Source organism: Primulina huaijiensis, chromosome 10, assembly GCF_012295235.1.
Source record: "Primulina huaijiensis isolate GDHJ02 chromosome 10, ASM1229523v2, whole genome shotgun sequence".
NCBI classification, from domain to species: Eukaryota; Viridiplantae; Streptophyta; class Magnoliopsida; order Lamiales; family Gesneriaceae; genus Primulina; species Primulina huaijiensis.
In genome coordinates, this window is record NC_133315.1 from 2342032 (window position 1) to 2354312 (window position 12281).

The following is a 12281-nucleotide window of genomic DNA, read 5'->3' on the forward strand; positions in this document are numbered from 1 at the left end:
ATAAAATACATGGGAATTTTTGGATAATTTATTATGAATTTGAGAAAATTAAATTTAAGGAGCATGTGGTCGATATTGTTAATTATATGTTTGGAAATAGGAAGGAATACTGTTAACATAATTGATCCGGTTTGCGAGGTTTTTTTTTTCTTTTACTTTTTTTTAAATTTTTTATTTTTATTTTTTGAAAAATGATATACAAAGAAAAGATCCTACGTGGGAGCTTTTATATATATATGTAATTAAAAATATAAATAAACTAATTATTATTTTAATCACCTATAGTTATCATAGTTATTTGCACGGTACCTTTATTAATATAATAATTTACATAACATTTAGACATATTTGAAATGTATATTAATATAATAGCAAGTTTTTAATTATTAAATGTCATAATTTTTAATTTAAACAACTAACGTAAAATTGATTATAATTTTTATATCCTCTTCAAAATTTTTAATAAAATCTAAATTGAATTGTTTCAAATCCAAATTCTAATATTTCCTCAAGAAAAAAGAAAAAGGCAAAAATTTATTGTAAAATCTGCATTTCTCCAAATCACAGCATTCTGTTCGTGAATGTAAATCTCTTTGCCCCTCATCTGAGAACATAATCCCTTATATAAAAATAAAAGCAGAGATGTATCGATTTCGACCCTAACGAAAGAATCGAGGCCGGGATTAGCCATGTAAAATGAAACTTTGACTTTTGAATACATATTTGTTATTATTAATTTTCGATTGTCTGAGGAATGGCTTGTGGTTGGGTTCACCAGCTACTGAAACCAAGAAATATGACTAAAAATCTCGATTCTTTTCAATTTAATAAACTTGAAGTGATTATTAAACAAATTATTTTTGTGCATTTTAAGAAGTCAAATTGACAAAACTTGAAGTTGTGGTTACGATAATGGTTAACCTAAAGATGTCAACACATTCTAATGCTTTAATCTTCCAAACCTTCTACTCTCAGAATGAAACTGTTCTTTACTCATTTTGCTCATATTTATTCGATCCTTTTAACCACAACTGTTAATCCATTCATCATCATGGCCTTGTAGGAAGACCACCCTAAAGCCCCATTCCCTAAAACCTCAGCAGCTGATTTCTTCAAATAAGCCAATCCAAACTCGCCCTTTTCATCATTTATCATCACCAAATTCCCAGCACCTTTCCCACATTTTGACCCTTTTTGGCTTCACTCGATTGAGCTCGACGCAAACCCTTTTCGATTTGACTTGAAATCCTTCCTTTCATTACCTGATTCACTAATTAAACTCGGTGGATTTTCGAGAGCCTTCGCTTCAAAGCTAGTATTCCTGTTGACATTACCAAAAGCAACAGGGCTAACACAATCAGTATCCAAATAGAGATTTTCGTTAAGCTATCACGTTTCGATCATCTTACAGATGGAACACAGGATTTTTCCGAACTTCCACCACAAACAATAGCGGTCCCTTTAAATTTCGACGGACCCCAGTTATTTTTTGAAAGATCGACTGAAATTAAACTTTGCTGCAAAGCATATTTGAACTGAAAAAACTATCTCAAATATATTTTTGAAAGAGTTTTATAAATAAAATGCAAAAATAATTTTATCATCTTAAATATATTTTTTAACTCAATTTATAACCCTCATTGTACATATAACATTTTTCTTGGAGAATAGCCATATGAAAATTCAGAATTTATCCTGTTAAATCATTAAAAAATTAACTATATTGAAAGAGTATCTAAAACCATAATTTTTAATCCTTTAGAATTAAAGAATAATTTATTGCAAACGCTCCGTAAAATCATCTGGATTGTATTTAGATTCAAAAGGACTTACCGTTCCAATCATCAAATGGATGTGATCTTGACGAGATTTGGTCTTTGTCATTAAGATGTAATGTAATCGTGCTGATGAAGTTTAGAGAATATATAGTTAACAAAAATGTATTTTATAATTTTCAATAATTTTGTAACTATATTTTACATGATATATAATAGGCAAAAACTTGTGTGAGACGATGGTCTCACGGGTCGTATTTTGTGAGACAGATCTCTTATTTGGGTCATCCATGAAAAAATATTACTTTTTATGCTAAGAGTATTACTTTTTATTGTGAATATCGGTAGGGTTGACCCGTCTCCCAGATAAAAATTCGTGAGACCGTCTCACAAGAAACCTACTCTATATAATAATATCGATATTGAGTTTTTAGTGTTTTACCATTGGGAAAAAACTTAAAATTGTGCATTTTTATAAAAAGTTTATAATTTTTTTTAAAAAAAATATGTTTCCAAGTATATTTTTTGAAGAACATTTGATAGGTGTTTTTTGATGTATTCAGTACTTCTAAGACATTTTTAACTCAAATTTTTCTGATATAATAGTTATTCAAACACATATTTATTTTTGGACAAAAACTTGTGTGAGACGGTTTCACGGGTCGTATTTTGTGAGACGGGTCTCTTATTTGGGTCATCCATGAAAAAGTATTACTTTTTATGCTAAGAGTATTACTTTTTATTTTGAATATCGGTAGAATTAACCCGTCTCACAGATAAAGATTCGTGAGACCGTCTCACAAGAGATCTACCCTTATTTTTGAAACAACTTTTAAAATCTTTTATATATTTTTAAAAAAAAAAAACAATTTTATAAAAACTTTTTATAAGTGCTGCTTCAAACAAAGCATATTTATTTGCAATATGTGTATCCTCGTGTATCAGTTCAAATGCTCAAAATAGGAAACAAAATAAGCCAATTCAAAAATTTGACTTAGACATTTGCTCTAACATTAACACTTTCATTAAAATTTAATATAGTAGCAATAAGTGTCTAGCTTGGATCAAAGTGCATATATCTGGTTCTAATTTAATTCATGGATGTCATCATAATTTTTTTACTGTAATGTTTTTGCTTGATCGATTAAATTTGAGACGAAGTAGTAATCTACAATTTTACCATAATTTTATAATTAATTTTTTAAAAAAAATATGAAAATAATATTGTAATTTAACATTTAATTATTTGATTGACGTGAGATAAATAATTTATATATATTTGCAACCAAACATTTGACCATCCGGTCAAATAAACTAAGCAAAACCCAAGGATTCCCATACTATACGTTTAGAGCGGATCTCCTGTGAGACGGTCCCACGAATCTTTATCTGTGAGACGGTCAATCCTACCGATATTCACAATAAAAAGTAATACTCTTAGCATAAAAAGTAATATTTTTTCATGGATGACCCAAATAAGAGACGCGTCTCAAAAAATACGACCCGTCTCACAAAATACGACCCGTGAGACTGTCTCACACAAGTTTTTTTCATACATCCATGGTACCCAAAAAATGTAAATGCAATCATTGGGGTACCATTAGGTTGCATTAGGTTGCCTTGATATGATTGATAATTCATTCCAATCAAATGTTTGGTTGTAATTTTGTTCATTGATTATTTATCACTTATCAATCAAATATTATCAATTATATATTTCTTTTATTTGTATTTAAATTTATACTAGCTGTCTTGCACATATATTACATGTGCATATAATGTAAATATAACAGAAAAAATAAAAAAAATTATTTTTGCTGAAAATTTAATATTCAAGTTCAGATTTTATTTACATGGAATTTTGAAAAAAAAAATGTAAAAATGAAAAACTATATATCAGAACCTCAGAAGAAGTTAAGTTTATAATGAGTTGTTAATGTTCACAGTAATTAATTCCCTTCTCTAATCTCTAGTTTTATTTGGGGGGAAAAATCACATTTAGTCCATATATTTTAACATAATTCTCAATTTGATCCCTCGTCTTTGAATGTTCCCAATTTAGTCCCTACTTTTCCAAAGCTTGTCCAATTTAGTCTCAGTCTTAAAATATTGTCAAAAAATTTCAAAATAACCATGTTTGATAAATGTTTCAAAAAGGGCCTTGAAATTATATCATATCCTCGTTTGAATAATTCATACATATTATATATATTATTATTACTGTGTAACTTAATTGTCTGAGTAGGAGATATTTATCAAAATTATGGATCTTAATATACATTCAAGATTTATTATTTTCAAGTCTATTCTAATATTTTGAAATATTTAAAACAATGAGATATAACAAATGTTAGATATCAGGAGCAAATAAAAATGGATCAGATTACTTAGGTAAAATATGAATCAAAATGCTAGATTTCTATAAATAGTCTCAGATTCTTCTAAACTCTCGAGATATCATTAAAAAATCCAAAAGACGGAAAAAAATTATTGCAACCAACTATAATATGTATCATGAAAAATTGAAAAATTCCTCGAAAAACAAAAAAAAATCTTGCAACGCTGAAGGATATTCAAACAAGAATCCAAAACCTAGAGCAACAACCCAGTTCTACTCAAAAGAAAACGGGTGGAAGGTTAACACTATCCTTTCGTACAGAACCCTTTCTTACATAAAAAAAGAAAGCTAAAGTGGTGAAAAAACATCTAAACGATGAAAAAAAATTATCAATCTTATAAAAAAATGCTCATAAATAAATAACCTGATGACAACGATAGATATGATTTGTCTCAATGATCTACAAGACTTTGCAAAAAAAAATTTCAAATCTCAAAGTCATGGATCTGAAAATGAACACAATTGAGGGCGAACATTCCCCATTGACCGCTAGATATTTCCCAAGAACTACCAAGAAGCGAAAGTGTGAGATATCATTATATCAACATAAGAGAAAACCACACCGATTTTCAAGTCGGAGGGGAATCACACCCAAGTGGAATACGATCAAGAAGGAATCAAATGCCCTTACACCAACACACTATGGGAAGACTATTTTAAAACCAATACATCCGTATGAGGTTATGTTTAACTTTGATGTATTGGACTTCAAAAAACTGAGAATATCTCGTAGATGATTGGATAACGACTATGAAAATCACAATAAGAACATTTGATCTAAATAAAAAATGCTTTATTAAAATTTTAGAAATGAGTCTTATGGAATCAGTAAAAAATGACTTAAGACATGAGATTTCGACATAAACTAAAGAGTTAGTTCTAGCCGGAGAATCTCATAGTGAGATAGCCGAAAGAATAATCTCCCTATTTAAGGCACAATTCATATGAGTGAATTATTTTAATAGTCAAGATACAGCGAGGAAAAAAAATACTTAAACTCTACATAATCTTGAATTACATAACATCTGTTTAGTGCATAAATATATTATGTTATTCATTAAACATCTCATCCGCGCGATGCACAAGAGATTTATTTTATGTAATTAATGATTAATTTTGAATGTTTGGAGTTTGAATAATTATTTAAAATTATTGATATAATGCAATTAATATATTTAAATATTAAATATTATTAAACAAAATTATTATATAAAAAAGTTTATATAATTTGAGATAATGTTCAAAGGAGGATAATGCCTTTCTACCGTCAAATTAACTTTTTACAATTGAATTTGATATCTTAGATAAATGGAACTGTTACTGATAAAAATAATAGAAATAGATATATAAAAAAAATTATAAAAAATTCTTAGTATGAAACAAAAAAGACTATATTTCTAAGGAGATATAATAAAAAAAATTACAGATAGGGAAAAATACATGTTCAAAAAACTCAATCGACACCAAAAATATTTTCAACAATAGGAAAACTTAGTTGTCCAGAAGGATAAAGAGAAATCAAAATAATATTTGATATTACAAGATAAGTAAATTAATTCTCTTGTAATAAAGATACTATTTGGAACAACCAATGATAATAGCCTACCAAAGAATGATAAACATCGGAGATTTGGAGATTCACATCAAAGAAATTCCAACAAAAGAACCAAACCAATGGATTCTTATATTAGAGTTTCTCGAGGAACACAAACCTTGGAAACATATCGAGAATGGAATGAAATTCATGTCAAAAGATCGAATGTGAAAAATTCAATGAACACGAATCTATTCTCGACATATGATAGGTGTGGTTTTTACGTGTTTTATTGCATTAGTTTTGTGTGTGTTTGCATTGTGCATGTACATTTCATTTACATCTTGTTCGTTTTAGAGTAAGCATATGCATATGATCGTATCTCACTTGTATGTGACGAATTTGCAGGTAAAATGGCCGGAAAACTGAAATCGTAATGAAAATGTGCAAGCCAAAAGTCAATGGGCAGAGAGGCTGGCGCCCGAGCGGTAGAATCTTACCGCCCGGGCGCGAGGGGTGAACTTCGAAGAAAAAATACAGAAAACTCGGCGCTCGAGCGGTAGGATTTTACCGCTCGGGCGCGAGTGGTGTCCATTCACACGAATTTACAGAAGACTTGGCGCTCGAGCGGTAAGATTTGACCGCTCGAGCGCGGATTGTTGCGAGTAAAAATGACCTTGCGCTCGAGCAGTAGGATTTTATTGCCCAAGCGCCACTTAAATTTGGAAAGATTTGTTGGCAGATTTCTTCCCTAATTTTCTGAATGAGGATTATATGGAAAGGAGGGAGGGACGATTTGAGGGGACTCAAACAATAATTCAGCAGCCAAGGAAGAGGAGAAGGGGAGAAAAGCTTGGAGCAAGTGCTTGGATTGAAGATTTCGAGATTTCCGGACACATTTCTTCGCAGATTTCATCACGTCTAGTATTTCGAGTTTATTTTCTCTTATTCAAACATTGTTTTGCTTAGTTTAATTATGACATCGAGTAGCTAAATTTTCATATTTGTTGGGATTAAGGGGATCCTACCCCGAACTTTGATTTAATTAATTTACGTGTTGATTGTTGATTTATTCTTGAGTATGCTATTGTTTTTCATGATGTTATTAAAGCGTAGTTAACTTTAATAATCATCTCATATCGTGAGTGAGTTCGAGAGAATAGCTTGTGATAGGAACGAGTAGCATAGTTCGTGGATCTACAATTTACATAGAAATATGAAGTTGGATACATGTTGATAGTTATAGTCCGAAGGGTCGAAAACTAGGAGATTTCATAGACCGGCATGCGATTCACCTTTGATAAATAATTTAAAAAAATTAATTACTTCACTGAGTAGAATTAGTTTGGCATAGCTCGAGAAGGCATGTTCAGTTGTGTAGGAAAACCTGTCAAAAGAGTAAATCACTGTCGAGCGAATTTAATAAATAACGAGGGATAGGTGAACCGAGATTCTCAACAAATGCATTTCTCATTGAATTTTAATTAACCATTATAGATTATATATCTCATTATTTGATTCTTGAAATTTATCTTTGAGTTTTTTTATTTAATTATAATAGCAGAAAACAATCATTCAAATTTCGTTGCTAAGGAACTGATAATTGGAAATAATAATTACAAAATACAGTCTCTAGTGGAACGATACTCCTACTCTAGTACATTATATTATAACTTGACATCGTGCAATTGCAATTATTTCGAGCTTAAATATTATTAATTTTGACCAAGAGTTTTACAGTGCAAGTTTTGCTCGATCAATATACATCCCATTAGGGATGTTCTAAGAATAATATAAAACAGATTACTTTGTTGTTTATATTGATTCAAGAGCTGAAATTTGTACAACAAAACGAAGAATCTTTCCCAAATAATTGGATAAAGAATTACCTGAAATAGTTGTTCGAGATTTCTCAAAGGAAATCTTAATCTTATGCAAAAAGATTAAAAAAGAAGAAATCTTTATTTGAGGTGCAGGAAAGACACCTTGGTACAAGGTGAAAACACCACCGATTTACTTTCATTATATGAGAGCGAGTATCTTGTTAGGAAAAAGTTTCCTAAAAATTTTTAAATCATATACACAAAAAAATGAGACTAGAAGATTAGGATACACAACACCATATGATCACAAGATCACAGTCCAGAGACTAAAAGAGAAATTTTACAAAAAATGCCAATCATGTTGTAAGGCCCATGGGCCTACCCCTTTTGGGTCCAGCAATCACAGCCTTCATGATAGCCCATGAAGCCCTACACACAGAACTCCCCACACTTGGCTGTGGAGTACGTACCTCCCAAAGTTTCGAACACAAGACCTCGTTCAGGCCATAAGTACTTGTATTAAAGAGAACTGATACCAATTGATATTCCTGCAATCACAACCCTCGTGATATCCATTTTGGGTCATCCAATCACAACCTTCATAGTACCCTTTTTGAGTCCTGCAATCACAGCCTTCATGATACCCCATGGAACCTTACTCACATAATTTCCCACTCTTGGCAGTGGAGTACATGCCTCTCCAATCTTGAGCCCAAAACTTCTGTCCATGCCATAAGTACTTGGATTATAGAGAACTCGTACCAATTGATCTAGCGCCTTTTTTTTTTGTAAGGCCAATGGGCCTATCCCTTTTGGGTCCTAAAATCACAACCCTCATGATAGTCCATGGAGCCCTTACTCACAGAACTCCCCACATCTGGCTGTGGAGTACGTGCTTTCCCAAGTTTCGAACTCAAGACCTCGTCCAGGCCATAAGTACTTGGATTAAAGAAAACTCGGTACCAATGGATCTAGTAAGGGCTCCATGGGCTATCATAAGGGTTGTAATTGCAGAACCTAAAAAGGGTAGGCTCATGGGCCATACACATGTTTCCCGTAAGCATGATGATCAAGAAAAACTTAATACACCCAAAATTTAAGGATTCTAGGGATCATTTAATTATTTGTATATGCATCACAAAAATGTTCTCTAAATTTTATAGTAAGTCCGGATTCAATCAGATTCAGATGAAGGAAAAAAACAAGAAATTCATAACTTTATCAACACCACAAAAATATTATATATGGAAAGTTACTAATGAGATTGACTAATGCACCACCGATATTTCGAAGAACTATGAATAATCTATTTAAAAATTATCTTGATTTTATTTTTGTATATATTGATTATATTTTTAATATTTAAAAATATGGATAAATATGTTAAGTATTTAAAGATTTTCTCTAAAGTTTGTAAACAAGAAGAACTGATCCTATCTGAAAAGATGATAGCCATTGCTTCGAGAAAAACTAAATTTCTTGGAGTAGAAATAGATGAGTCATGAATAGTTATGCTAGAACACATTATAAAAAATGTTTAGAATTTTGCAGAAATAATTATATCGAAAAACTCGAAGACACGATACAACTCCAAAGTTTCTTAGGAGTTGTTAACTTTGCTAAAATTTTCATCAAGAATAGAGCAAAAAAGAAAAAAAATATTAATTCCATTATTGGAAAAAGATTCAAAGTTCATATGGACTGAATTACACGTTAAAGGACTTAACCAACTGAAAGAGATTTGCAAATATCTTTCAAAAATGACTAATCCTCACATAATTCCAAACATAGCATCGTGCTCACAAACCCACGAATGACTATGTTTTTAAGGGTCACATAATGCCAAACATAGGGGCCACGAATGACTATGTTTTTAAGGGCCACATGATGCCAAACATAACATTGTGCTCACAAATCCCATAATCAACATCCAATGATATAAAGGTATCCAAAGATCATAGCTCAACGTGCATGTCATGAATCGATGCATGAATAAAATGATGTATGTTAATAAAATATTTATTTTATGCATCGATCTACCATCATGAATGCCATGTATGCCACATCAACTCAACAAATAAGGCATATAGACACATATTTTCAGTCAAATCAATCAAACATATATCATATGACACAGATACATGTCGTATGTTACTCGGTCGCAACATACCTTAATTCTTCATTTCTAGTTCAATATAGCTTTAAGATTTCAGTACAGAAAATCTATCTACATAATCAAAATATTTATTTCAATCAATGAATTCATTTAAAATTAACAATTCATGTTTCAAAAATCTTTTGAAACTTTGAAAATTTATATCAAATTGAAATCATAACATAATTCGATTCCGACTTTGAACATTAGTTTCTTGTCGGTTATTCTATCGCATATATTGAAATTAAATTCAAATACATACTATTCCAACGATTCAATAAATAAAAATTCTGAATCGAGAAGAAAATTACATCAAAAGAACGCTCTCAACACAAGGATTCCAAATATATAATTTGTTTCGAGTTTCGACAACGTTTCAAGGTAGATTCGTACGATAGAACTCGATTTCCAACTTTTTCTTTCGAAATTTGCAGAGGGAAGAAACGAGGCTTGTCTACAAAGCTCATTCTTATCAACTTTAAGTATTGTGTGTGCGCCATAGCGCGCTGAGTTTTGCCCGGAACATTTTTTCTGCTTGACCGCGTGCGCACTAGCGCGTCTCATTCTGTTAGGATGGTTTAAGTTTCGAGTTAGCAAAATTGGTCAACATGAAAGTTGTAGATCCATGTCTTGGCTTTCATTTGCCACTAACTTCGCTCAATTTGGATAACGGACGCGAGATTTATGCTCATTCTCTCAAAATGTTTCAATGCAAGAACTTCAATGCACACGATACAATTCGAGATGATTTTGCCCCTATTTTCAAATAGATTTGGACAAAACTCAAAACATGAAGATTGTAGTACTACCTATTATCCTTCTAATGAACTTGGTTTCATTTTATTTGAACTAATATTCAGATAATTATACTGAAAACCATAGCATGTGTCACTTCTCTGTTGCTGTTCAGCATACTTTTCAAACACAAATCAATTACTACTACAATATTTCATTATCACAACATATTTTCTTAATTTCATTGTCAACTATATACTTCATACACTTAATAATATGACAATTTCATGAATTATCGAGAATCAAATATGATTTACGATAATATGATACGAAGTTCTTACAAGAAATTTGCAAAATAACTCTTCAAGTGTATTTGAATACACTTGAAGAGGTCACTTGAGGATGTCATTTTCTTAAATAATTATTGACCAATGTTAAAAAAACAAAATACCCAAAAAATAGAAGACCAAATCGGGTATTATCCCGTTTTTATTTATAAATAAATTGATAGCATTTAAGTCGACTCATTAAAATGACCAAAATGTTTTGTTAAGGGCTTCATACATTTTTAAATATAGTAACAAAATTAATGACCTAAATAAAGGTGACACTTGGATTGTATTTAGGCGCCACTACCTTCGTAGCTGTACTGTCATTTAAGTTTGCATTAATTCATACATTTTCCCTTCTTGCAATAGCTTCGTACCTTAAAATTTTAAGTTTGCAATATAAAGATAAATAATATAATAAAACGTAATAAAATATGTTTCATACATGTATATGTATGTACATGTATGTATTCATACCGTGTAAAATAATATTTACATCATGTAGCATAATCTACACAATATTTTTGTCTTAAAAAAAATGCACTCATTAAGGTCAAACATGAAGGCCAATTAATACATCATGTAAAAAAATATACAATAAATTAAAATAAATAATTGTCCTTAGTTTTTTTAGTTGGCAAGTTTGTTAAAATTGTATTAATTCGAAACATAGTCTCAAGTTTGTGACCATGGGTTTCAGATGAATCCGGTGAGTCCAATTTGGTTGGATTCGTTGGACCTGTCTAAAATATATAATTTGATATTTATTCAATAAAAAATTTAAAAATTAACATATAATTAAATTTATATGTACATATTTATATTAATAATATTCAAGATAAAAAATATTATCACAAGTTAAAATATATCGACTTGTATTCAATTGATAACAAAAAAAATTGTAATGGTATATTTTCATTTGGAACATATAATATTAAAATAAAATAATTGCAATCCAAAATGTTTATAAGCTAAAATTATGGATAAGGTATTAATTATTTAGTTTAAAAAAATATAATTATATCATTAATAATATATATACACGTATATTTTATATTTTAAATATATAGGTGGGTTGAGTAGCGGGTTTGATCAAACCCGGGACCCGTACGGACTTGCTTGTAGACCAGTTAGGCTAGGTCTAAACTTGTCTGGTCGGAACAGATTTAATAAGAGGCCGAGTTTAGATCCGACTCATTGTCATATCTAATATATTATATACACAAAGTTCATCTCTAAATGTTAGGAAATAAATAATATATTTTAATATTAATTGAACATAACAATTATGAATGTGAATCAAATTAATAAATTATGTCAAGTAAATATAAGTCTTTATGAATTTAAATTCAACTTTTTCGTCTAAATTTTAAATTATCAGTCAAACTCATTTATTTTCTTTTAATTTAATACATATGACTAAATTAATTGATTTTTACAGAAATTTATCTTGTAATTATCTTTCATTTATGTATTTTCAAAAAATATATAATTTTTATTATATTTAGATTGTTTAAAATTAATTTGGTCAA